Source organism: Linepithema humile, chromosome 3, assembly GCF_040581485.1.
Source record: "Linepithema humile isolate Giens D197 chromosome 3, Lhum_UNIL_v1.0, whole genome shotgun sequence".
In the NCBI taxonomy this organism is placed as follows: Eukaryota; Metazoa; Arthropoda; class Insecta; order Hymenoptera; family Formicidae; genus Linepithema; species Linepithema humile.
In genome coordinates this window covers 8,068,147-8,094,923 of record NC_090130.1, presented here as the reverse complement: position 1 = coordinate 8,094,923, position 26,777 = coordinate 8,068,147, and the positions used below count along the sequence as shown (strand labels likewise).

At 39.7% G+C, this 26,777-nt stretch overlaps 1 protein-coding gene and 1 long non-coding RNA gene across 4 annotated transcripts in view; one reads left to right on the top strand and one right to left on the bottom strand.

Moving 5' to 3' along the window:
* LOC105676454 (far upstream element-binding protein 2-like) overlaps positions 1–26,777 on the top strand; it is a 293,337-nt gene that overhangs the window by 23,743 nt on the left and 242,817 nt on the right. For 2 of the 3 annotated variants that reach the window (XM_067351674.1, XM_067351673.1), the window contains one exon: positions 13,961–14,003. The gene's annotated coding sequence lies outside the window, so the exon portion shown is untranslated. Of the gene's footprint in view, positions 1–13,931; positions 14,004–26,777 lie in introns of those variants that run through there. The other variant, XM_067351675.1, reaches the window with a different exon arrangement.
* LOC136998632 (uncharacterized) lies at positions 8,312–9,429 on the bottom strand. Its single transcript, XR_010889215.1, has 3 exons — positions 9,344–9,429; positions 8,903–9,004; positions 8,312–8,825 (listed from the first exon to the last, which is right to left on the bottom strand). It is a non-coding gene; the product is annotated as an uncharacterized lncRNA (long non-coding RNA).

The following is a 26,777-nucleotide window of genomic DNA, read 5'->3' as shown; positions in this document are numbered from 1 at the left end:
CGCCACACTCGCCAGCCCTGGGCGCTGATCGTCACGTTCAATTTGAGCGCGAGCAAGAGCACACGAGAGCGAAAGGGATACGCGCGGAGCGAGAGAGAGAGAGAGAGAGCGTGCGTATTTGTCTCTGCGTATACGGGGTAATTGTCGGAAAATACGATGACGTGGCGACGGCGCCGGCCAACTCAGGGACGCACGCTGGTCATCCGTGTAGAAGTTTTTCGTTCCAAGAATAATTGACTGTGTGAAGCTAGCACCCTGACGAAAATTCCATAGCTCTGATTAGAGTTCTAGCTTGGAGAATTCTTTAATATTTTTAAAAAAAGCGTTCAAGCGATAAATTCTAATTAGAATTTTTATGTCGCTGACTTTGCACACCCAAAATAATGTTTTACTTAACGTTTTTTAGAAAGTGATGGTTTCAACGTTCCGTTAATCATAAAATGGACAAATGCACTAGACACAGCGAATATAATAATTATCTTATTTTTTACACTCTTCCATGTAGCGTTAAATTTTTAATTTTTTATTACTTTACGTTTATTAATGGTTACATTTGACGGCAAACAATCCAATTGACATATATTTTCGTATATAAATAGTTTGAATAGTACAAAATAATTCTAACTTTATTTGTCGAATGCTAATCAGAAAGAATTTATAACAAAATTTCCTTAATTCTCACTTGTGTTTGTTCCGCAAATATCTAAAGCTCTGAGAACAATGTATACGTGATTGTATACGTGATAGGCGTGTTAAAATTTATTAGGACAGTGATTTTAATAATGCGTTTATTTGTGAAACAATCTTCGCTCTTGAATTCGTCGAGATTTCAGCCAGCTTGCGATATACTTAAAGATCTAATTTCGGGACGTTGCTCATCTAGGGTTAAGGGGTTTCGAGCTCGCTTCTCTTCGGGGATATACCACTCTGAAGACTAATGAGGCATAGATAGAGGATATACGCGAGAGCGATCGATGACACGTCGCGCCCGTCGCTACGCGCCGCCGACGTGTGTATGATTTCATTATAGTGTCAGTGACACGCGTTCTAAGGCGATAACGGACTTTTCGTGTAATTCACAATTAATCGGATTAATGAGGGAACGGTAATTGGCTGCGGTGAGCTCGCGCCCCGCAACTCCTCCTCCCTCCGTATCGCATCCCCTTATAAAGCCCTCGATGCATGGCGCCGCGTATATGCCGGCGGTGCCGACAGCACGACGGACAACGTCGGGCCATCAGTTTATTGCGTGACGCCAATTTTGCGAGCCGCACGATCACTCGCGCGGCGCTTCGCACCTCGCATTATCGGATCGCGCATCACGCGCGCATCGGCGACGTTAAACATAATGTTAAGTCCGCTTAGCCGGGATCGTTTGGGTTCGTAATGGACATGGGATTTGCTTGCTTTCATTTCTCATGTGCGAGGCACGGTCCATTAAATGGATCACATATATTGAGTTTTCCTATAATTTCAACCATCACAAAGCTTGATTGCTTCCGACGAGTGCATTTTATTTCATTCTATTTTGTCTTTAAATTTTGTAAATATTTGAATACATTTTATTCGTTCAGTGATATAATGATAATTTTACAAATGGTGAAATATGTTTTTAAGTAACGCAGTAGATTAAATGGAAAAGAAATTTTTTTGTATTACATTAAAACATTTTAATATAACAATGTAAATTGTGCACCTGAGAAACAGGATTTACCGATGTTAATTGTGTGAAATAATTAAATTTTCAATTTTCCGCACAACATTAAAGTAGAACTATTATTTAAAAAAAGCAGCAAATTTTTTTATAAATATTCTTTTGTATTCTTTTATATTCTTTTAATAGTAATTTATTAGAAAGAGAGAAAGAGAGAGAGAGAGAGAGAGAGAGAGAGAGAGAGAGAGAGAAAGAGAGAGAGAGAATATCAGATATAGAAAATGATCTATTAGATAATATCGTAAAATTCTAGCTTATCGTGCATATAAAAGTCGGTATAAAATATAGAACGGTCTATTAACCGAACAGACATACCCTGGTTAAAAAAATAAATCGAGTACCACGCGATCTGACCTCCTTTTTGATAAAAACCTCTATAGACAGCACTGCCCAAAATCATGAGCTTGCATATCCACAACTGATACCGACGTTGATAGTGATACGTGTCAAGATCTGCCAGTTGCAGGCCGAATAAAAGCGTGTCGATCGATCGAAGTGCATTCAGCGCATTGAGACCGCGCGGAAACGTGGATTGATACGTAACATCAGTCCAGTCTCGTGTCGTGCGCATCGGGATTTATAAAATGCGACAGTAAGACGATAATAGAATTTTCATGTAATCCTTAGTAATTCCCTTGCGGTCGCATGCAGGAACCCAAGGGGGGGGGGGGGCTCCCTTGACGAATGCTCCCCTGCCCCCTTTCGGGACATATAAGCGGGCGATGCCCACTGTCTCCCCCGTCTTTGTCCCTCAGCGGCAAGGAATAGAAACAGGGCGCTTTCCTTGCATCCGCTTTTAAATCCCCTCGAGGGTTAATTGCCCGATGTTTTGACGCGTGAGTTATCCGCAAAGGGTTTTTGTGGCTGGCCACAGTTCCTCACGCGAGCTCGAACTGCTTCGCTGTTCGTTGCTTCGCGAAAACGAAAATTCGAAAAACGCGGAGGTCGGATTTCTCGATATTTATTTAAAGTCCGCGATAAAATTGCACAATTTTATCTCAGCGGCTGAATTCGCGAAAAGATCGTCTACGATATTGTTTGCAGCTCGGGAATTATTCATGCCTCGACATTTTTGCGAAAGAAAAATAGCTTTGATTGATTGGGAAGTAATTAAAATTATTAAATAATTAAAATTAATGATGGACGATTCTAAAACAGGCAGAACACCATATCAATCGGCGCATGGTCGATTACGGTGGCAGATTTCGCGAATTATTCAGTGGATTGTTATTTTGCAACGCGGCGTGTAAGCGGATTTATTAATACGTTTAATATGTCCACCAATTCATCAGTTTGTGATGGTAATATCGTCACCGTGATACACTGTATCATAGGGCGACATATATGTTTACAGAAGCGATATTTACGCAATGCGATTCTATGTTGTTTTAATTAATGCGTCTCGTCCGCTTTGACGCACTGCGGGAAGGACCATACGGCTTCCCCTCTCCTCCTCCCCTCTCTTTCTCTCCATTTTCTCCTCTCCTGCTCTCTCTCTTTTGTTCAATAAAATCGTATATGTGTAAGTTATTTTCGATTGATGTATAGTGATAAATTGGATTTACCCAGGTTGAATGATGAGGTATTTTATGCACAGTTTTCACATCACATTACTGAAAAAAGTATTCAGTATATTAATTCATGCATTAACACGCGTAACGTAACATGAATAAAGGATGTCACTCTTGATTTTAATTCAGAGTTCAATTCTTTTTCCTCTAGAATTTAATTTTACACAAATACATTTATTACTTTTGTCTCTCAATCTTTTCACTCAATTTTATCTAATAATTAATTAACTTATAAATTTTTACCTTATTACGCTCATGTATTAAAATTGAAATCTAGATTTACGGAATATAATTCACAATTACTATATATCTCACTTTCTTTCTTCTTGACAAGGTTAACGCATCAAAGAAGTGCGAGCGCGAAAGAAACATATGTTAGGCCTTTTCCCCGACGCGAGATAATAAACCGAATCGATCCCCTCTGCGAAAGAGGAAACTAACGCAGGGCGGAAACTCGTGATTTCTGACTTCACGTGCTGCTTTTCTCACCGCTCTCTCTTTCTCTCTCTCTCTCTCTCTCGCGTCCGACAATCTGCACCACGCAGAGGGTTGCCTTTCCGCAGCCTACCGTCATTTCTTTCGAAAACCTTGCAGACACTTGAGCCAAATACGCGGTCGGTGCGCAATACTGAGTGAGTGCTGAGTATGTAGAGACAGGGAATGCAAGTGCCGGCGAGTAACGACCTTGGTGCGGCTCGTGCCGCGCGCGCGTTCTTATAATGTTTTTCCAGAATAAATGGGCTTTCCGCTGGGCGCGGCGGTGGCGTCGGTTCCATGGGGTTCCCCGTAACCATGGCAACCCCGTAACGCCATTAAGCGGGCACGGGGTTTCTCTCCCCGGGTGCGGAGGGTATCTCTGGCAGGAGCAGGAGGCGAGAGAGAAGGCCGTAACGGCGCCGCCACCGCCGCTGCCGCGTCGTCCTCCCTCGCTTTCGACTATCCGAACTCGTTCCTCCGCTCGTCCGCTTCTCGGAGTTCTGGAGGACCAACGGCGGCGCGGGAGCGCGAGGGAGGAAAACCCCATAAAAATAAATAACTCGCGAGCAGTAAGAGTATAAAGGTGATACGCGCCTGCCGGTGTCTCCCCTCGGGCTCGTCCTCTCTTCGTCTCGTCGCGACCCACCAGCCTAAATGCCCGACAGATCGAGCAACACGCCATATTGCATTTCGTCGTTATTTGCTAAACATGCGTAAAGCTATACATACAAGCCATATACGAGCGATGAGACTAATTATGGCGTTAGATATATGCATGTTGAGACATTGAATATGATAGTAAAACAGATATTGCAATGTCACATTTAGCGCAATTACTTTAATCAATTCTAGCTGTTCGAGTAATTTATGTGAATTTTTTATATTAAATTGTTAATATTAATGTTTGTATACTTGTACACTGTTTTAAAGTTATAAGATCCGATATCTCTAAGATGCAGAAGAAAAGGTAGCGTTGCTCCGGTCTGCTTGGCAAGTACTGTACATATATATTTAGTTCGCAACCGACCAACCGACTCGTCGCCACAAGGAAACCTCGCCTCTGCGTCGCCCCCGCCAGGCTTTAGTAACGCGATAGCGGCTTTATACGCGCGGCGAATATACATAAAACGGGAGTAATACGAATCCAACGCGGGTGTACCGTGACTTCTGCTGTTACGCGCCTCTGTGCCCTTATTAAAACGACCCGGTGACGTGTTGACGCGCGCCGGCGCCAAGGCCGTCGGAAAATTTACGATTCGCCACGGCTTATTTGTCCGCGCTTTATACCGCTTCATTTCGGCGAATAGGATACTGGGAAAAGAAATCTCTTTACGGAGTAAACGAAATTTCGTCTATAACAAAATAATGTCCAACTGACCAGATCTGATTCCTCGCGCAATAAAATTCGCAATAAAATTTTCACACGGTGCATTAGATGTGACGGCTGTGAGTCTGTTTATTGTTAACAGATTTTCATTGTTCAACTTGTTTGCGCATAATTTATTTCGAGATGTCATAACGCTTGTTTGTCGCAGCGGGACACGTCTAGCCATTTAATTTCGAGAAGCTGCGCGCGTTCGATCGGCTCCACGACGAGAGCATTTATTTTCCGAGGAAGGGAAAGGGCCGACGTGGGAAGGCAAAACGGAAGGAAATCGATAGAACAATTACGAAAGTTTCGTTGAGCGAATCACGGCTCTAAGCCGTGCGTGTATTTTAATCTCAGTTACGTTTTTCAATCGTACTTGAATAAAACAATGCGTCTTTCAGCATTTCGCGAAAATTACCCGCAACTACCCGACACTCGTAAACATTTTAGAATAGAGAGAGCGCGCGCGCGGTATGCTTTTAACATTTTATAGCGTTTTACGATGATAATGGAATGGTTCCGTGTTCGCTCATATTTGCATTAATAACGTGGAATTATTCGCCTCGGCGAAGCATTTTAAGGAATTAGCAATTTATTTTGCACTCGCACGTTTTGCAAAATTTACACGTTTTCATAATTTGTGCCGAATTAATATTGCATTACTGCATGTTCTCGTACGTTTATCCATAATTCGTACATGATTAGCGTTAAAGAGAAAATACCGGATGTGGTTCGAGGCACGATTAAAAACTTCAATTCATTCTGGATGTTCCTGGGATTGCAAACGTTATGACACTTTTGGCAAAGCATTCTCCGGGAAAGCAGGTTACCGGATCGTCCAAATAGTAAAAAAATACAGTTCTCATTCCGAGTATTGACATATTCCACAAAAGTAAAAAAAGAATGTTTGCTTCAAATTTCAAGCAGAACGGACTAGTGTCCACCGTTATGATTTTACGCTTTTTACTGATTGACGTAATTCAAAGAGAATTACGTTGCGAAAGAACAAAAGATATTTGCTTAAAATTAATATGCGTCGATATCCATTATTGTGCGCGTATTCTATTTATCCGTTTAATTAAGCAAAATACATGTAGTATTTCGCTGTTATTATCCACTATTTACAAAATTCAAGATAAACGCGCAGAATTGTAAAATTTAAACGACGCATATCAATATCCACCATTGCATCCGTCAAATGTGTATTTTGTAAATTTGTATATATTTTCCGTTGTTATCCACGTGCTTTTAATATAACTTTGCGAAAAAATACGTGAAAATTATCTACACGATTATTCGCTTCCCCCATTGTCGAGGAGCAGCATTTCGACGGACTTTCGCCAATTTCATCCTATCGGTCGTTTCCAAATGGAAACAATGTATTCGATGATCGTTAAAGGGCGACAAAGGGGGAACGCGTCGGAGATTCGATGGAACAATTACAAAAGTTTCGTTTACGCGGACGCCCTGTGGAGCCGTGGAGCCCGAGAGTGCGGCGCGATAGTAGTTAAGTAGGTCGATGGCGATAAATTCGATCTGTCCTCCATATACGGAAGCGGCGGGGCCACCCGAATTCCGTCGGTTATCTGGCCACTGCCGGTTATCTGCCGGATAATCTCGCCGCGCATAAATCGCGTGTGTCCGTTCCCGTTTAATGGCCGCATCGCGCAACACTCTAGGAAACAAATTAAGTAGCGCTACCCGCGCGTCCGTCTTGTTTTCCCCACTCGTCATCTCATTTTTCTCTTGCGTCACCCTGTGACGCATCTGCGAGAGAAACGACCCGGAACGGGCTCTCAGCGATATGCCAGCTTCTTAGTTCCAGAATGATGTAAGATCAACTAGAAAATGCATTTCGGGGAACATCTACATGGTATGATGTATGCGTTTTACTTTAGATATTTTTTTTCTAACGTTTCACAGGATGTTCTAAATCTACTGAAAATATTTTAGAGAGATTTTAGAGAGATTTAAGTGAATTTTAAACTTGAATTTTAAGCGTAAACTTTATGCTGAGCTTTCTTTAGCGAGAATTTCTAGGTAGATATGATTATACATACTTTTCACTGAAAATAATTTTCGCAAAGTTTCAAGTATATAAATAATTAATAAAAGTTTAAAAATATTAATCTTAGAGAATCCAAAGCCAAAGCTAGATGTCGTTTGCTTGTTAATTTTATTTATTTTCTCTCAACTTGTATACGTTTCGGCCAACCTTTTGGCCATCCTCAGTATGCAGGATTTCCAACTACTTTGTGTTACACGAGTTGTGCTTAATTAATTTCCTACACCTAAATTCGTTGACTTTATTAACATTGTCAGTTGTTTTTTAAAAAAGCGGTCAATATCTATGAGATTGCAGAAACAGGATTTGAAATTAATGTGTCTTGTAAGGCTGATCACTGACGACTGTGATAAAAGTTTATTTCTTGTTACCGTTTCAGAGGAAGTTAGGGAAAAAGTAGTTTTACGGAAATCTAATTCTAGCCTTGCTATTCCTCTACTAAGTTCGTTCCATTAATATCATGTCGTAGACATTTCCTACAAATTCTTATCTACATTGCTAATTTTAAAAAAGTATAATAAAAATAAGTTTATATTGCTAATCGGCTTGTAATTTACACTTTTTCTGTCGAGATTCTTCAGGACGACGCGTCATTGTCACTGCTCGACGTTGTCACGCGACGAAGACATGGCAAGATTCTAAACGTTGAATCGATACTTGTTCCCCCGTACGCTATTTTAAAGTTTTTCCTTCGACGACGACATGCTTCGGAAAAATCTGAGCACGTTAAGCACGTAAAACGACGAATCTTGTCGGTGCGAGCCATATTTTATAGTTAGTAAATTCTATGGTAATGACGTCGCTGTAGCGAGCACAGGAGCTTGAAATTTATTCATACTAAGTAGATAACAGGATTTTGCAGTATTCTGTACTGGTAAGAAGATAACGTGTGGAATTTTCGTACGTGAACTATTAAATTGTTATCCAATATTCTAATATTAATGAGCATAAAATCTTGACAAATCCGATTTTAGTTTGTCATCATTTGAATTTAATTCGAAATCCAATACTGATATTTTGGGAATTATCTTCTACAGATCAAGTTGTTTCAATTGTGTTAAATTTATCTAGTTTCAATCTAGGTTAAATTTATAAAATTTATTACAGTGATTTTAATATAACCATGTATTTATTTTATCGTTCGTAATGATAATTAGATGAAGTCTAAAAATATGTGCTAGAGAAAGATTGGCTTATTTTCGAAATAACATTTGCAGAGATTCTATGAAGCAATAAATTAACAAATTCTAACAATAAATTTTAACAAACCTCTTTTAACGACATATAAATAATACAAAATTCCATTTGTAAATTTATTAAGCTCTTTGTGCAATAGTATGCAAATTCGATAAACGGATTATTATTTTCATAAAACATTCTCTCAAGATTAGGGCGCATCTTTTGGGTTTAGGAAGACTTGTAGAGGACGCAATCTTCCAGCTAACTTTGTCGCTGTAGAAAATGTAGTTCCTTCAGGAAGCAGTCGATATCTCCCCCGCTGCTTAACGGATTTTCTTCGAAGCGAGGACACTTATCCAAGCGATACTTCCTACTACGATATACGACTTCGATCGATGCCATAAGTTTCCTTTAGCTGCAGGTGTACTCGAACGCTCCTCGCATCCATGGCTGTAATTTGTGAAATAAATGTACGAGCTTGAGTTTCTCTCTTCCGCTAAACCGGTGCCTTACGCTTTCCAGCTTACCGACTTCCACGCACGATTTAGGTCCGATTCGATTTAATGCTCCCTCGAAGTACAAATACACGGTAGTCGCGTAACGAGGAGCGCCTTCGATCAGCGGCGCAACTAAAAGATTAAGTAGTTAAAAATCGAAAAGAAACTATTTATTTGCACCTTCAAAATTCTTTATTCACGAAAAATGTGCATTACGAATAAAAATATATCTGTAAATGTCTTGCTGTCGGAAGGATTCGTACTTTTAATTAGTTTTCTCTCTGATATTTATAGTTCAAAGGATATTCGGTGATTCTGAGTCACATCGTACTCTCGTTCGAATAATAAGCGCGAGAAATGTAACTGAAAGAGCAGGAATCTTGTTACACTACTGTTCGCGACCTTAAGTGTTAACCTCGCTATTCGAATTCAGCGGTCCGCAAAACTTCGCAAAGCTAATCGCGCGAATACCATTTTGCTGTTCTCTCTTCAATATCTCGGTGATTCGGAGATACTCGCTTCTCTCGCGGCGAAATCCGCAGCGTAAGCGAGCCGGAAACTTTTCGCGATCGTGCAGCGAGTCGCGGGCGGTCTTATCTTATCCGAGAGTTCCACAACGCGCGTCTTCAGAAAGCAAACATCACGAGGTGGCACCTGCGCGGTTTCGTAACTAGTTTATGCCTCGAGGCAAACATTTTCTACGAAATAACTCTTTACGACTTAATTGTACAGCGGCAAACTCGCGCGACTAATATTTGACACGATTTATTATCAGCAGAGATTGTGCTGTTGTTCGATAATATTTCCGCGCCTAATCCGAGTTTCAACTTTCAGAGAATCACTCGTTAAATACAATTTATGAATAGCAGTTCATTAATGCTGATTGGCAGGTTTCAGCTGTGTATACCTTGAATTTCTCGAGACCTTGAAATATGTGCGTTAATGATAAAGCAAGAATTGCACGCACGTTATAAATATCAGATATCTGTAGTGATATTAAATTGCTAATAAAAGTGGAACATGTGCAACGGAATAAAGTATTCTATCTCATTGTTAGATTAATGTAATTAGCACAATCAGTATCGTGATAACTGGATTGTTGAATTATTTTGCATTACACCGGTGACTTTTCAATTAACTTTTCAGTCTTTATCAGTAATTAATTCGTATTTAAATTAATTCTTAATAATTTATATACGTGACGTTATTATTACGCGTAAAATTCGTTGACTTGCGATATTCCGCTTCTCTATACTGTCTCCGGATTATCAAATCTACCTTGTCAATATTAGTATGTACTACGCCACATGATTAAGAACGACGTGATGTTCGCTTGGCGCAACATCCCTTGATCGTGCGAGACCTCTTAAGCGGGTCGCTGTCGTCGTAAACGCCTGCTCGAGGCGAACACCTGTTTGATCGACGGGAACAAGGCGTCGCGACGCTGAGGTAAACGAGAGCTTTCGATCAGGCCCTCCTTGCTCGATAAGGTGTACAAAGTTAGCCCAGGCTCAGCTGGCTTAACGTTCCATTAGCGGGCTCGAACCCGGCGACCCGCGCACGTTAAACCTCGGATTAGACGCCCGAACCTACTGTTCTCCACCCCTCTATCTCCTTCCTACACACATGTCTTCCGATATGTATATAGACACGTAGATGTATCGATAGCACGTGTCCGTATTTCAGACGTCTCGGTTACGAGGCTACGAGCATCGCTTTAAAGCACGTCGATTCACACGAACTCGAAGGAGCTGTAGCGGATTTTCCTCTATCGATGGCGGAGAAAAATCACTAACTCTCGAGCAGAGTTCCGCTTGCTCGCAGTCTTTTGCATTTATAGCAATCGTAAAACATCCTTTTACCGCTCATCGTCGCAAATGCGCACTTGGATGGAATCGCGTATAATTCTGTATTAAGCCGATTTGCTGCACCCGCTGTTTTGGAATGCCAATCACGAAATTTTATCTTTTGTTCAGAAATTTTATTATAATGTAAAAAGTTCATTGTACCTTTATTATTTGTGAAATCGTTGAATAATTAAAAAGTTGATTTTTCTTAATAAAGTATCAGCGAAATATTTCACGCACATATGCAGTAGATATCGAGAATTGCTATGACAAAAAGTCGATAGAATCTTAATTTAGTTGTGCACTTTTGTTTAATTCAAATGTTATATATTTGAATGAATCATATTGAATTTATTTTTTGTTTAATCGCACGTTTTAATTATCGATATAAATTTTATATCAGTATTCGGAATTGCCAATAAATTATTCCATCAAGCTATTAAATAATTTAATTAGCCAGCGCCAATTTAAATAAAAGCTGATAATGAGTAACACAGTTTATGAAGCATTATTCACGAAAACGTTTAGAGGAGAAAATTAACTTTTTCATCTGCTTCAAGTATCACGAAAGGAAGGACTTTTACTTATTCATTCCATCAAATTAAGGGCAGGGTAATAGTCGAAGCCAGTCGAAGGATACAGAACTTTCCTTTGGCATCCGAAGCCTAACGAGGTCCTCGCATACCGGGCGGTTGATTAAAACAGCATTAGTTGGACCGTCGTGGGGACCGATCGATCCTAGATATAGGTAGACCAATCATCTAATTAAGCCTACCGACCGACTCCTTCCTTCCACGCTTCCTCCACAGGGTGATCTAATTATTGTTTCACGAGCGCTTCTCGCGGAGGACAATTCTTAGGGTTGTCGCTTTTGTGCCTCTTCCCCTTCGTCAAAACAATCGCGAGATTATAGGGGAATTTGACTCATTGTCAGCTAATAAAAGCACGAATTTACAATCCAAATATTTTAGCTGGGAATCATTAACGAAAATATTCATAATTTTATTTGAAAATATGTGTAAGATAATATACGTATATTTATATAAATTCCAATTTGATTGTATTTTTATGAAGAATCCACGATATTTCAGAACCTTTGATTTTAATTCTAACAAATCTGGCGTGAATTTTTTCTCATGGAAAATTTTAAAAGAGGATTTTTTATTTCTTATAACTTTTTAACATTCGGCGTTGAATATTATCATGCCTTACCTGCCGTTCATGATGAGCAGATATCGTATGAAAAGTTTCTGTGAATGTATTTGGAAAAGTGAGTATATTGAAGAAGAGTGCGCGGAAAGCCCCGAGTGATTAATGAAGTGCCGCCGACAAGGTGTCGATCCTATTTCGCACGATGTAACGTCCCTCAGGACAGATATTGCCCTCACAAAAAACCGAGTACACAGTACCTTTCATCGCAACTTTGCTTTTTATCCCTAATTGAGTGATTAATCAAAATGACAAGTGACGCCTAGATATGAAGATATTTAATCGAATCTAATTTAATGCAATTTTTACTTTAATTTTATTTAATACGATTTGCGTTTATTTGCTCTTTTGCGCACATTATTTTGGAGCGTAAAAAAATTGATAACTTTTATCAATAAAAATAGTTTGTACAAAGTAGATATATATATTATATACTACATGCTTTTTTTTCTTTAACTGCAAAACGCGGCGTTAAATTCTTTATACGTATAATGTTTGTACACCAGTGAATACGCCAGTTAACAGACATTAGTATAATTTCGTATGGAATCTTCGCTTTCCCGATAAACACCATTAGAACACAGATCTCTCGATGTTTGCGAATGCCGCATATCGGGTTAAAGCCCATGCCGACAGCCATGCAACAGGATGCGCTCGGAATAATGCAATCACCGTTGGTGGGAATTCCGAGTATTGGTACCGCGACGTACGTTCTGTTTGACGAAATTCAAGACATTCCAGGGCAACAATGCTATCCGTTGTTTCTGATACCTCCCGTTTCGGGGCGAAGCCGGATAACAAACCAGTGCGACATGGTACGCTCGGGCAGGAATTAATTGCAATTCTAGAACCGATACAAAACAGAGACAAACGAAAATTTATATAGAGAGGAAAGAAAATTTAAAAGGTTTGGGTAAATAATATGATTATCGACTATCATTATAGTCTGATTTTGCATAGTCTGATTTTGATAAATAGGACTTTATTTGTATTACTTTGTTAAATAATATAAATATATTATATCTCTTGCTCATTACGATCTCATATTTGTTTGATATTATATGAACATTATATATTAAATATTATGTACAATATATATATATATATATCACGATAAGAGCACATGCATCCACAAAACTGGAAGCACAAAAGATTCGTTTTAAAAACGCACACTGCATATGACTACGCCAAGTCATAACGTTTTAAAAACGCACCACACATTTATGAATGACCGCGATACGCTTGTTTGTTTATCTGTATGTTACGGGCTCACACATAACGCTACGTAACTATTATGTTACTACAATTAGCTTGTCAGTTGAGATCTGTAGTAATAGGTACAAATGTGCATAGGATACTTGGCTTCGATCAAGATCGAGATCAGAATGTAATCGACACGGATTGATATAGTCGATATCTTTAAAACAAAAAATAAATAATATTTGAAAGCTAAAAGCACTTTCAACAAGCTTAAAATTATTTATCAGATAAATAATTTGCGAAATAACATAGCGCAGTTACAAAAATAAAATTGATTTTTTTTAATACGACAGCATAAAACTATTGGCGCGTTGAATTTATAAGACAGATCTAGAATTTATAAACTTTGCGATTGTATTGACAATGAACGTTTTTCAGATATCAGATATGTATATGCGAACAGCAGGATTATCGTAGAGTATTAATTAGCATGTGCAGTCGTAATTATCGAATAATTGTGTTTTCCGTTATTCATTCATTCGACAATGTATCGCGCAAGTATTCGAGAGAATCGAATACCGATAAAGATGATGATAAAAGCAAGTGGAGATAATTACATTTTGCAATGATATGTACATTCGGTATTTTTTGATATGTAATACTGTTTTATTGGACATTGTTGTTATATTGAATTTTTTAATGGACAATTTTTTTATATTTATAAAAATGGAAATTATTTCGGAATTGTGTTGTATATCACATTGAAAATGCATTCTGCTTGTAAAATCTGGATGTATCATATAAATTGTATTAATTAGTATATTTGTTACAGATATGTTTGGAGTAATGGCAGGGTCAACGGATTGCATCGGCCGGTGAGTGAACTTTTGTATTATATTAGGCACGTAATGTGTGCGTACATGTGCGTGTGAGTCGCTTTTTGTTACGCAGCAGTATAAGAGCCCGAAATAGTTAGCTAGTGGCCCCGGCGTCAAATGCACGTTGTATGCCTGTTATGACTAAAAAAATGCAGATGTAAAGTTAGGACGATGCTCACATACAACTCTGGCGCTATGAACGTTTTTTTTTTTTTAGACGGCGTATCTATACGCTCAAGCGAGTGCTTTTTGAATAGGCGTGCATGCTATTCTTGTACAGCCAAGGTGTATTGTACATCCTTTCTATAGCTACTCTATTTACTTTCATTGTGATATACTACTTTCAAACTTCGGAATTACTTGCTTCGAAACTCCCGAGTGATCAGTTAACATCTCACATTTTTAAACACACAACTTGGCGATTTTTCACGGCACGTGGAAGAGCAATTTTAAACTTTCACAACCGGTGTACTGATGCTCTCAGTTAACTTTGTGATACATTTTGCGGTTCAAAGTTGCACTGTACATCGAGTTTACACTTGAGAAAGTGTTTTTATATGATTTTGATTTTATTGATACTTGACTTTACAGCGTCCTTTTCCTTCTATCGCGATTTAACAATTGATTTATCTCGCAAGTGTAATCTAATTCCGGATACGCTGGTAAAATCGATACCATCAGCGCACATCTGTCGTACATCTATCGTATATTCACTCATTAACATTTGTAATTTCTGAACTGAAATTGCGTTGCTTTCTACGAGCGAATTACGTGCGAATTTTAAGCAAGGTAGAAAATGAGTGGGTCGCATCCGAGAGTTAAACGCCGTGCGCGTTGTAAAGAGCGAAAACGCCGGTGCCTATAAATGCGTATAAAATTAACGAGGAAATGAAGCGGCGAGCGACCAGGCTACTCTCCGTTACGATGGCGTCGTGCTACACCGGCGGTTTTGTGAGTGATTTTATGACCACGTCCCGGCATGCTTTACGGCTTGACCCCTGATCCTGAAACATGCCGAATTACAGCGCAGCCTCGCTCGCTCTTCCCCTCGCGCTAGCCACCACGAGGGCACTTCGGGAAAGAGACGAAAATTGAGAGGCTTTATCGATCTCGCGTTTCCTTTGGACGTGAACCAATAAGGGTCTCGAAGAAGCCTGAAACCGTCACACACTCGTCGATGTAACTGAAATCTTTCAATTCGAAATATCGATACCATCGTCTTGCAGATCCAGCCGAACATGAAAAGTTATTCAAATACGATTGTCGATCTTACACGAGAACATGGATAACGTACAATAAGAGAGAGCGAAATGTAAAGCCTTTTGAATAGAGTATCTCTCTCGCCTCTTCTCATTGGAAAGAAAAATCAGGAAATATGTAAAAGAGAAAAATTTTTATATTAAGATCACGTCTTTTGATACCAATCTAATTATTAAATTACGTTAATAATATGCGTATATTCGTGTTCTCTGTAACAAAAAATGTTGAAAAATTTTTGTAGGTTTTAAATTGTTTGTGGTTTACCAGAATAGTATTAAAATGGTCCATTTAGAATCTATTTTTTCATAGCCATTGCATTTGACAATATTGTTGACGGTTAGTGGATTCTGAATTACAGTTTTAAAAGTGATAACATCGCGGCAGCTGTAAATGTTTACGTATATCGCAAAAAAGTTCCCAATCTGCATCCGTGTCATACATTCGCGTTTGCGACGGAGATTCACTTTTTATCACGAGGCAGAGAGTGGAAACGATATTTTGATCCGTGTGTTCCCGCGTGCCACGCTTTTGCAAATAATAACTCGGCAGAGTCGCATCACGAGGTCGTGTATTTTTGGGCGGGAATCCGGGAAGGCGGCGGTGACGAATCGATACGTACCTCGACAATTTGAGGGGTTAGGTATCGTCGACAGTAGCTCGAATTAGGGTTGCGCGACGTGGATTGATTTTGAATGAGACCGAGACACGTCTCGCGTAATCCGACGACAGGTTACTTAGCGCGCGGCTATGTGTAGACGGATATGTAGGCGCAACAATTTAATTACCGGCGGATATACGCCATGCCAGACACGTTTCTCATAACGGTCCCTCGGCAACCGGCTGATTACCGCGCGCATCTAACTTTGCGTCTTGGAGACATCGGGTGAGTCGCGTGTAGATGGGAAGCGCCGTCTTATATACGCCGCCTCGTGTAGTAAACATAACTTTGCATTTAAATTCGTTAAAATTTCCGCAATCCACGTTCTTAGTGCGCAAGGTAAATGTGTTTTCGCAAAGCGATAAAACTACCAAACTCGAGTTACCTTGCGAACGTCGACTCATCCGCGAAAATGTTATGTACTTGTTATTTATTGACGTCTAATTAGCGATATATGTAGTACTTGATGTATATAAAGTGCCTTGGGCTTGCCATTCCTTTTCATCTACGATCTTTCAGTAGTTTCGAATGGATTTTTTCTCTATAAAGTATCTTTTAACATTTTGTATTAAATATCTTTGTTATTAATATTTAAATTAATGTTCTAATGGAGTTTAATTGATTTGGAATAGAAAATAAAACTATAATTTTAATTAATTTAATATTTTTTCTAGATTTATCTCGAATGTTTTGAGAAACTAATTTTTCCGAAATAAAAATATCGAGGCATTAACATTTTTATAAAAATTATAAAATTTTTATAAAAATATATAAATATATCTGTAACATTTTATATCTAATTGCACTTGATAAAATATTATGATAATAATTATATTAGTATTCAAGAGAAAGAAAGGTAGATAAAGGGGAAACAAAATAAAGTTGATTAACAGAGAAATTACTTACGTGTGAGCATACAAACAAAAACTAGAGAGAGATAGAAATAAAAATGCTCGTACAGATGTCAGAATTGTAAAAGAGACTTGACTAGTAGAAACAAATAAGGCTGCCACGGTCGAGCATAACATTGCTTCTCTCACTTTTTCCGGCAACATAGTTTACCCATGTCGCAACGAGATGCCTTATTATTTTTACATCCACTGTGCCTCTGAGGTTCTCGAATATTCAGCTTGTGCTGCACTCGGAGCGGCGCATTGGCCGTTCCAGCTATGATTTCCGCACGTATCCGCGCGGCATTTGCATTTTTTAAAGAGACGACTTGTTCGCGTCGCGCATCTAGTTCATTGGAGTTAGAAGCGGCGTCGTTCTCTCTGGGGAATCCAGCAGTGAGAACGAAAAAGTTTGATCGAATCCCACGGCCCAAATACATCGACGAACTTGCGCAGCGGTAGCGGAAATAATTATTAATCATAACACGGCCAAGTTTTTAAATTGCAAGAGCAAAACTGTATTACGTTTTACGCTTCAGCACTCTGGAATAAATAATAAGCGCTCTTGTTGGAAGAATAAAATATTATTCTTTTTTTGCAAACTATCCAACACTCCATGTAATTAAAACAAATAAATCAATCGGAAATTTGAATTGAAGAATACTTTTATAAGTCTAAAAGCTAAAAATGATCGTGTTACAAAATCAATTAACGAAAATTGCTCTTTCTTTTTTAGGCTTATAAACGAGCCGTCCAATAAAATCGAGTTTCTGAATTAAATTACTTCCCAACAAGATTCATTTGACTATGAATATGAACGTGAGTTTAACTTTAAAGTACGGCAGAACACTTCGAGAATATTAAATGCCGGTGAAATATCTAAAAGCCGAAGCGCCTCCTCGAAAGCGGAACGTCACTTTACGCGGTCGGGAGAAGAGTCTTGTGCGACTTTTATTCGGGGTCGGCTGTGACGGTGATACGGCACTCACGCCTAACCGAAGGAGACGAGAATGTGTCCCGATACGGGATAAAAGAAGCTTTCGTTGGTCGACGCGGTATTGATCCCTCTTGCGATGGGACCGCGAGCGCCGTCGTCTCGCGGAAAATTCTTCGAGAAAAACACTGGTAAGTGGCGATCGTGAGGAGCGGATCGTAAAGAACGGATCACTAAGCTGCTTTCTTCCTGTCAACAATCGCGCCGGAGAAATCCGTCTTGCGTCAACGACGCAATCATTACCTATCGGATATTCCGTATTTTTAACGACTTTTTTTTTACCAACTTAAAGTCGATTGTTTCTTAACAAAAGTATCGATGCGCTACTGAAGCGGATAGTTTGAGAACTCAATTTTATTTTTGCAAATAATTTTTTACATCGAAATTTAATTGTGTTATTAACATATCTGTACTGATTGTATCGTGGATTGTGAATATATATATTTTTACATTGAATATCAATTCTTGCAATATACAGTTTCATGCAAACGACTGCAATAATCAATTTCATCCCTCGTTGATTAATTCTATTTGTATCAAAATCCTTGTTGGCGGTTACGCGCGGTCCAACTCTACGGTTCGAAACTGCCTCAAAGAAGAAAAAAATCTGACCGCCCCGCGGGAGAAAAATTCAATGTTCGATAACTGGATACATGCGAGCGTCGGCTTAAAATCTAATCTTCAAACGCAGCCTGGACCCTCCTGGGCAAAATTCAATCGACCCATCTCGCTCATAGCGCTCATCGAGAAGCGCCCGCTACATGTACATACGCACTTTCTACGAGTGTAAAGCCCGCTATACACGGTACAGCATACTTTAATGATAAACTGGATGACAAAAGTGATTTTTTGTCACCCAGTAAACTTTCCGACGCACGTAAACTTGTACAAGTTTTTCGTACACAATGGATTTATAATCTCTCACAAAATTGGTAACAAGGATTGAGATATAAAAGAAAAAAAAAAATTAATTCTTGAAAGTACATAGACTGTAGGCACCTGTTTGGACGCAAGATAGGTCTTAGGATGATCTTGCAAAAAAATAAAACAGACTTCGTGTGCTACGGGCTTAAGCTCGTTTTCCCGGGAGAGGAAAAGGGCGAGCCTCCCACCGCGCGAAAAGAACGACCCTCTCGATCCGTCAGATCAGAGAAAATCCCACAGCGTACGACATCCTGCGTGATCTGCATCGCGTATCCCGATCGTAATCGATAGAGACACCTCCACGTTCCCCGCGCTGTTTGCTATCCTGGTCGCGTGAGATTGAGATCGATAATCTGGCTAATGGGACATCGACTTTACAGAAAAGTCCACGCATTTGCCGAGATTATAGGGAGAAAAACGTGACGGCTAATAACAAGCCGAAGTATGGAATTCTCGTTGCATCGCGCGTATATAATTTGCGGAGTTTTTACTTTCAGCCTCTGTTTCCTCTCTGCATTTCAGCATGCTTGCGTCTTGTTACGCGACGTCGCTCTGGCGTAGACTAATGAACCTTTTCTTATCAAGCGAACCGCGCATTTTCAATGGAAAAATGGTATCCTTTGGGATGTGCGGAATCAGAAAGAAGCTATATGTATTTAATCCGCTTCGTGTCTATGCAATACGATTTGTAGAAAGGCAATATTACGGAGGAGAAGAAAGCTTAATTGATGTAACGGCGAACTAAGTAAGCAGAATCGGTAGAGTGGGTGTAATGAAAAATCTGTCATTTTTCTTAGAACTTTGTGAAATAAAAATTTTTTTAAATTAAATTTACAAGTTTATTAAAGTGTTGTTAGAATAAAATATGAACATACTGAGCCATTCTGTAAATTACATAATTAGAAACGCTATTTTCGTGTTTCTCATTTAGAATGAAAATTCACAGCTGCGGAGCGTCATGGTTTAACAAAATCTCGCTTTGCATGCATCCTCATTAGGAGCCCAATTTCCCGGTTTTACACGTAACTTTCATCTGCGAAATTTCCTTTCTCCGGCGATTTCCCACCGGTGGCTCTTGCTTATTACTCGTACATCCTTCCAGCTTCGTGCTTCCACCGGTATTGCACGCCATGCCGCATCGACGATCCCAATTTCGGGCGATCCTGGCGCGAGCCGGGGAATCGCTGTGCATGGCACATGAAGACGCGCTTTAGCGCGTCCTCCTCAGCTATGACCGAGCTAAAGCTGGCTGAGGGAGGAGGGAGAGGGGAGGGTTGCTTACCAGCCGCGACCTCCTACGGGCGGGAAAGAGGGAGCCCTCGCCGATACTGAGGAGATCAGAGGGAAGTCTGGCTGGTCCGTAATCTGTATCACATCTTTCTCCTTCGCGCGACCATCGTCCCCTCGCTATCTTCGTCTTTCCAAAATCGATTTCGGTTGGTGCGGGGCCGCGCCCAGTGAGCCCGACACAGCGAAAGTTCGACTTGGAGCGAGAGGGTAGGAACGGAGGCTGCTAGGGAGAGAATGACGGGATAAAAGGGGCGGAAGGAAGAAAGGGAGGGATATATGGATGTAAGGAAGGGAGAAAGAGAGAGAGAGAGTTAGCCTCATTTAACCGAGAAGGCTCCTGCCACGTCGTGCGTGCGATACTCCCACCCTTCGTCTCCTTGCCCTTTTCGTGCGGTTCCGCCACCCGCCCAAGGCCGCAAACCGCTCCAAGTTTCACCTTCGGGCTCCTCGGAGATACTTCGTAGGCTTCGTCTAGGAGCGCTTAAGACCCGGATTCGGACGAAAGTTACACGAACGGCGAAAATCGTTTCGCGTTCTTCCGCGTTCGTTTCCTGACAGATCGTAGATTTAGGAAATTCCCGAGAGCAGCGAGATAGAAACATGATATGGAACATTTCGCGAAATTTACATTACGCTACGAAAGCGCATTTAATTATCGTAAAATTAATCTTCCCTTCATGAAATTCAAACCGAGATAAAATTGTGGAAACATTGAAAATAAAATTAATAAGAAAAAAAAAAAAAAAAAGAATAATAGAAAAATTTACAAAAATTATTTTCGAAAATTTATCGCAAATATATTTGAAGATCTCAAAGATTCGATGCACATATAACAAAATACATATACATGTGTAATCTCGCTTCCTTCTTTCTTCGAAGACACGAATATTTCACGACTAAATCGCGTTGGATTCGCAATAAGAAAAAAAGAGTGTGCGGACTCAAGCGAGCGTACGTCTCGCGATGCAGCATGCGTCGTTTTCGCGCTGCTAGGCGTCTATGCACTTGCAGAGCACGCACGCATCGACGCGCACGTGCGAAACCGCGCAAGTCGTTCTTATCTAGCGGCTGTACTCTACCCACATACGTGTTCGCATTCAGCATGTCCTTGCACACGTAACGGGGCACTTCTGCACCGCAGCTTCCGCGCGTATGCACGTTCCGGCGCACATGACTACCCCGTATAGTCGCATTTTCTCGAGCCAATGGCTGTGAAATCGAGCGTTTTCCCCGCTTCTTTCTCTTTCGTCGCGCGCGTCTCCTCTTCCGCGGAATTGCGGACGCACTCGAACTACTACGTCCCCCAAGCGGCTTGTGGAATTCCGTTCGGTTCCTCAGGCATTGCCGATCGACACGGAGCTCGAACTCGGGGAACATCAATTCCGTGCGGCGGAAACGATCGCGCGCTCTTGCAAACTGCATCTTGCCTTGTGTGTTTGCGGCCGACCTCCTTTTTCTAAAAGGAGATCTTGAAAGAAAGGTCGAACTTTTTTTGTCTAACCACAAATAACATTTAAGATTAAAGAAAGAAAGTCGAATGTCGTATTTTCCCCTAACGTCGCTCTCCATCAGCCAGACTCTTGTACATGCTACTGTTTGCAGAAACGCAACTTATTCTGCTGCGCCTGTTTAATGATTTGTAAGCCAGGAAAATTTATCGCAGATCTGCCATGAAAGAAATTGTTTTAGTCTTTTTAAATAGTGATAGCTGAAAGATTTAAAAAGTAATTAACTATTTTACATGTTTTTGGATTGTTAATGATGTTTGTTAATTTTCATTGAGTTTAATTTTTATCGTAACATAATTATATCTGATATAATTAAATATATGTTATAATTAGAAATAGAGAATTTAATATATTATATGTGAGTTTAATTATATTATAACGTAAAAAAGTTATTAAATTTTTTGCTTCTCTTTTGCATTGGTTTTAAATTTCTATAACAAAGAAGAAAAATTTCGTTTTGTTTTTGCTTTTGTTATAATAAAACAGCAAACTGAATGCTTACAATGTCTTTTTTCTACTATTATTATGCTTAATGCTCATTTTACGGTGTGTTCGCTCTTTAACATACTTTAGTTTCTTGGGGACGCTAATCGATAATCAGGGCTCGCTGAGAATTGTCATCAACTTGCACGAATAACTGCCGCGGATGCAAAATCTCGTTGACCCCATTAGTTTAACAATGTTTTTCAAAAAAAGAGGGAAAAAATCCCGCTCAAACCGAGGTTTGCCGCTCTTAATCTTCTTTCGAGTAACCCGATGATTTCTGTACCCGGAAAATACCGCAGTTCTTTTTTACGACCAGCATAACTTCGGCTAAAGTTTAATTAAGTAATGCACTTCCGGCGTTAGCGGCATCGGTATAGCGCGACGCTGACTTCTCGTAGAATTTTTCTTTGCGTGGAAACTAAGTGCCGCCATCGGCCATAACTTGTCGACAAAGAAACCTCGCCAGTCCCGGTTCTTTTCAATGATGACAACTCGAAGAGAAGCCTGAAAAACGTTGAAATCCATCCAACAGAATGTCGCTCTTGAAAATCCGCAGTCATGACTCCCGCGACTACTGTTACTTTATTTTTCACGTAGCTAGAACTCTCCCTCGTCGCACGATTATTCCATTTTTTACAACCGAAAGAATATTCGGCGATTCTATTGCACGGACACATAACTTCGATTATAGTTACGTCTTACATTACGCCCGCGGGCGTAATTGAGACAAGGAAAATTAAAAATTTTTTATCGTAAACTTGCGGCATCCCGTAAAATATCTAATTTCACTGGAAACATTAACTCGACAGTCTTGAACTTATCGCGCGCACTTTACGGCTATAAATATTCAAGAGCAATTAATAACAGCTTTGCTTCGATCGGATTTCGCAAATAGATTTTCATAAACACTTGCATAAATATAATATCAAGTAAAAATATAATAAAAATTGTATAAATACAAATATACAAAGATTGAATCAGTGAGATTTAAGAATATTTAAAGTATTAATATTTTAAATATTATTAATTTCAACGGAATAAATATACAAAGATTGAATCAGTGAAATTTAAGAATATTTAAAGTATTAATACTTTTAATATTCTTAAGTTTCAACCTGGTTCAATCTTTATATATTTATATTCATAGAATTTTTTATCATATTAAAGTGATATAAAGTATTAAGTGTTAATACTTTAAATATAGGATTAAAGTATTAAGATTGAAGTATAAAATTGAAGAAGATTAATGATTTAAAAGTTTAAACTGCTAGACCGAGATTGACCTAAATTGAAACAAATATTTTAATATAATCTTGACGCAAGCTTAATTTAAGTTTTTAAGTGTAAATAAATTCAACGTTGAAAATTAAACAGTTATGACGAATAATTGTCTGCGAAATTGTCGCCGAAATCTGTTGAAAATCTGTTGTAGTGCATCTGGAATATTTTGTACACGAGAAAGACGATTTGATTTCGTACGTCGCGATTTGGGCGCGCGTGCGAAGCGGGCCGAAATCCGATGCGCGAACGCGAGAAATGGGAACATCAGGGAACTGAAAGTACGCCCCGCACTATAGCCGGGGTTATATTTTCAAGCTTGCGGCAGATCTCGCCGATTTCGCAATATACAGCTGCCGGGAGTTTTCCCCCGGTGAGATATAGCGCGCCGTGAAATTGCTCGCGAGCGGCTCGATGACGTATTGCGCGACGACGAACACGCCGGGTATACGCGAGAGTTTTGCAATACGAGGCAGCCGGCTGCGAAAGCATTACGGTATGCGAATTCGACGACACACAGGAAAACTCCTACTTGCCCCCTGACCCCTTTTTCGACCCGGCGTTTAATCGATGTTTTTCAGGCGTTGTATCAAGGTGCGATATTTAGCTTAGCGTCAAAAGAAACGAAAAAATTATGTCTTTTTTTCTCGTTGCATTGTATAAAGTATTTCACAAAATCAGCGTCTCGTTTTTAACGGGAAAGTCGTTAATAATTTTTTTATAGAAAATTATTTACAAACTTATTAATATTTCTTTAGAAGTTTTAATTAACAATTTTGAAAACTCAGAAAAAAATGTAAGAAAGAGAAACTGAGAATAATATTTGATTAAAAATTTTCTTTAAAAGAAAGTGTTATACTTGGAATGAGTTTATTACGAGGAAAATTTTAAGTAAGAAATATAATCGTAAGTGGTTTGAATTAAACAAATTTTATTATTTTAGACCACAACTAAGTATATGTAGGTGAAAGCCAGCACAGAATTCTTTTTTTACACCCTCTAGACACTTTATTCATGTCAGGCTTATCGATCTCGGCAAGTTGCCGCATTATTACGCACACGCGTTGTAGGTGAGCCAACTATAACGGGTACAATTACACGATGTTCACTTTACGACGTAGTTTGAATCGCTTTTAATGCGCGCTCACTAATTGGCCGCAGGTGCACACCTGAGCAAGTCCCCAAAGAGGAACCACGTTGGAAACGTGCAATATAAGCATGTTTGTAAGTGCATAAGCCGGTCGGCACAATGTTTACGAAACAATGGTTGTTTTGCAGGAACAGCGAGTTGTTTTAACTAGTATATGCAATAACATGAAAGGTGTTTTTTTTTACCCGTAGGATGTACATTTCAAAATATACAGGGTTTATCGCGAACCAACTCTTCTGAAGAATCTGCTTTTAACGAGTGATACGATTAATCTGGGACATTCTATATATTTCAAAGCTAGAAGTCTTGCACCGTGTAGCTATTTAATTTATAAGTAGCTAAAATAATAAAGAACAGGTGTCATATCTATTTTCAGAAAATTATTATTCATAAGTTTGCTCATAAGAAAGATATTAATTTCGTAATTATTAATTAATTTAGCAATTATTTGCTTACTAGCAAGTTATTTATTGATTTATCCAAGAGCAGCATTGCAGGAGTCAGATTCCGAAGTTTACGACATAAAGTCGTGCCGGTGGTATCCTATAATGCTCAGACCGGCTGACCGGCGTGGCGTTTGCACGTGGTCGTTTTCCGTCTCGCGTGTAATGCGGTCCTTTGTAGGTTGGCCCTGGCGCTCCGCTTCGCTTGATTATTAATTATTATTGGAAGGCAAATGTAGCGTGACCGTTGCGCGCAGTAACGATCGATAATTCATGCACGACACTGCGCCGCGCTCCCGAAGAGGATTAATTCGGGCAAGCGACTCTTCGGACGAGGCTTTGCCTTTATCATCGCGGTCGCGCTCGTCGATTTTCCTTCGAGGCGTTCAACCTCCTTGTATTTATAAACTTTTCGCCGTTCGAAGCACTCGCCGCGGTTAACCGACAGAAGGACGACGACAGACCGCCGGTGAAACTTCTCCGAAAGATATCGACATCGAGGTAGGACTCCTCGTCGTCGTCGGCAGGACGATAGAAACTTTGTAATTTCGGACGTGCTCCAGTTTGCTCGCTGACGACTTTAGCCGAGCTATTGCGATCTCGAGAAGATACGGTCCTGAGGACTGTTATGCGCCAGTATGAAAAGTTTTGCGCGACCGGTTATTAATGGAAGAAATACAGCAGTGCTCTCGCGAAGAACAATTTCGCGACTGCTTTTGATTGTGCCATCTGCTGAAATGTTGAAAATATTTCACAATCTCTGAAGGAACCTTCTTGCATATACATAAATCTTGTGAAGAAACTTTCAAAGTTGCATTATATTAATGCAATATTTTATATAATGTAAATCATTTTTATGATTATTATCTCTTATTCTTACTTTTCTATTTTAATACATGTTTTTCAAAGTTTTTTAAATATGTCATTATCAAGATATCACTATTTAAATTTATTGTCTGCAACTTTGTCATGATTTCTAAAACATGTAAAAGGATTAAAATGCGATAAAGCGTTATTAAAAACTTTTATACAATATTTCTGGTATACGCGAGAAATTGCTGACGTTTATCAAGTCATAAAGTGAACTTAATAAAAATCCGCTTTCATTCGGCGCTGCATTAAGGAGAGGAATATAAGGAATCGCTCGAAGGGCATCTTCCTCAGAGGTCTCCAATAAATTGCAAGTTCGATAGTACCCGCGGCACATTTTCTCGAGTCTTCACCGTGTGTCTAAGAAGAGCGGTGAAGCGGGAAGGGAGGTTTCGTCCGAGTCAAAATTATCGTTTTCATAACTCTTCGCGCTCAAAGAGGGTGGACCGGCCGATGAAAATATGCCGCTGTTACGGGAGGATTAGCAAGGATTAGCCGGGAGATTTAGAGTCATCTGGGGCTGGGCGCTCGCTAAATGTCTAATCCGGAAATATGGTTGTCTTTGCTGAGAATTCCGGTAGGAAACGCAAGGGGGGGCACGCGCGCGAGCGACGGAATTCTCGGCAGCAGCGTTGGATAATCCGCGGCCTGCACTAAATTTCACTTTGCGACGTTACCTCGTATTACGAAAACAGATTGCGGAACAGTAGCTCCTCGCTCTTTTGATCCGACGCTCCGCATGAAGACGGAAGAAATGCGTCGTAACGATGTTTTCACCGAGTCAACGTCGTTAGTTTTGCTGCGGGTACCATTTTACATTTATTTCGCGATTCATTTCGCCAAGTGCTCACGATTACGTGTGCATACATCACGGAACTTTTCCACCAATCTTTAAGATGAAATATTCAAATTAATTTTTTAAATATTTTTCAATCAACGTAAATCTGCAGGAATTGAATATTATACTGTATGTGAATTAAATATTACTGTGTCAGTGAGTTTAGTTTTTTAATGAATTCT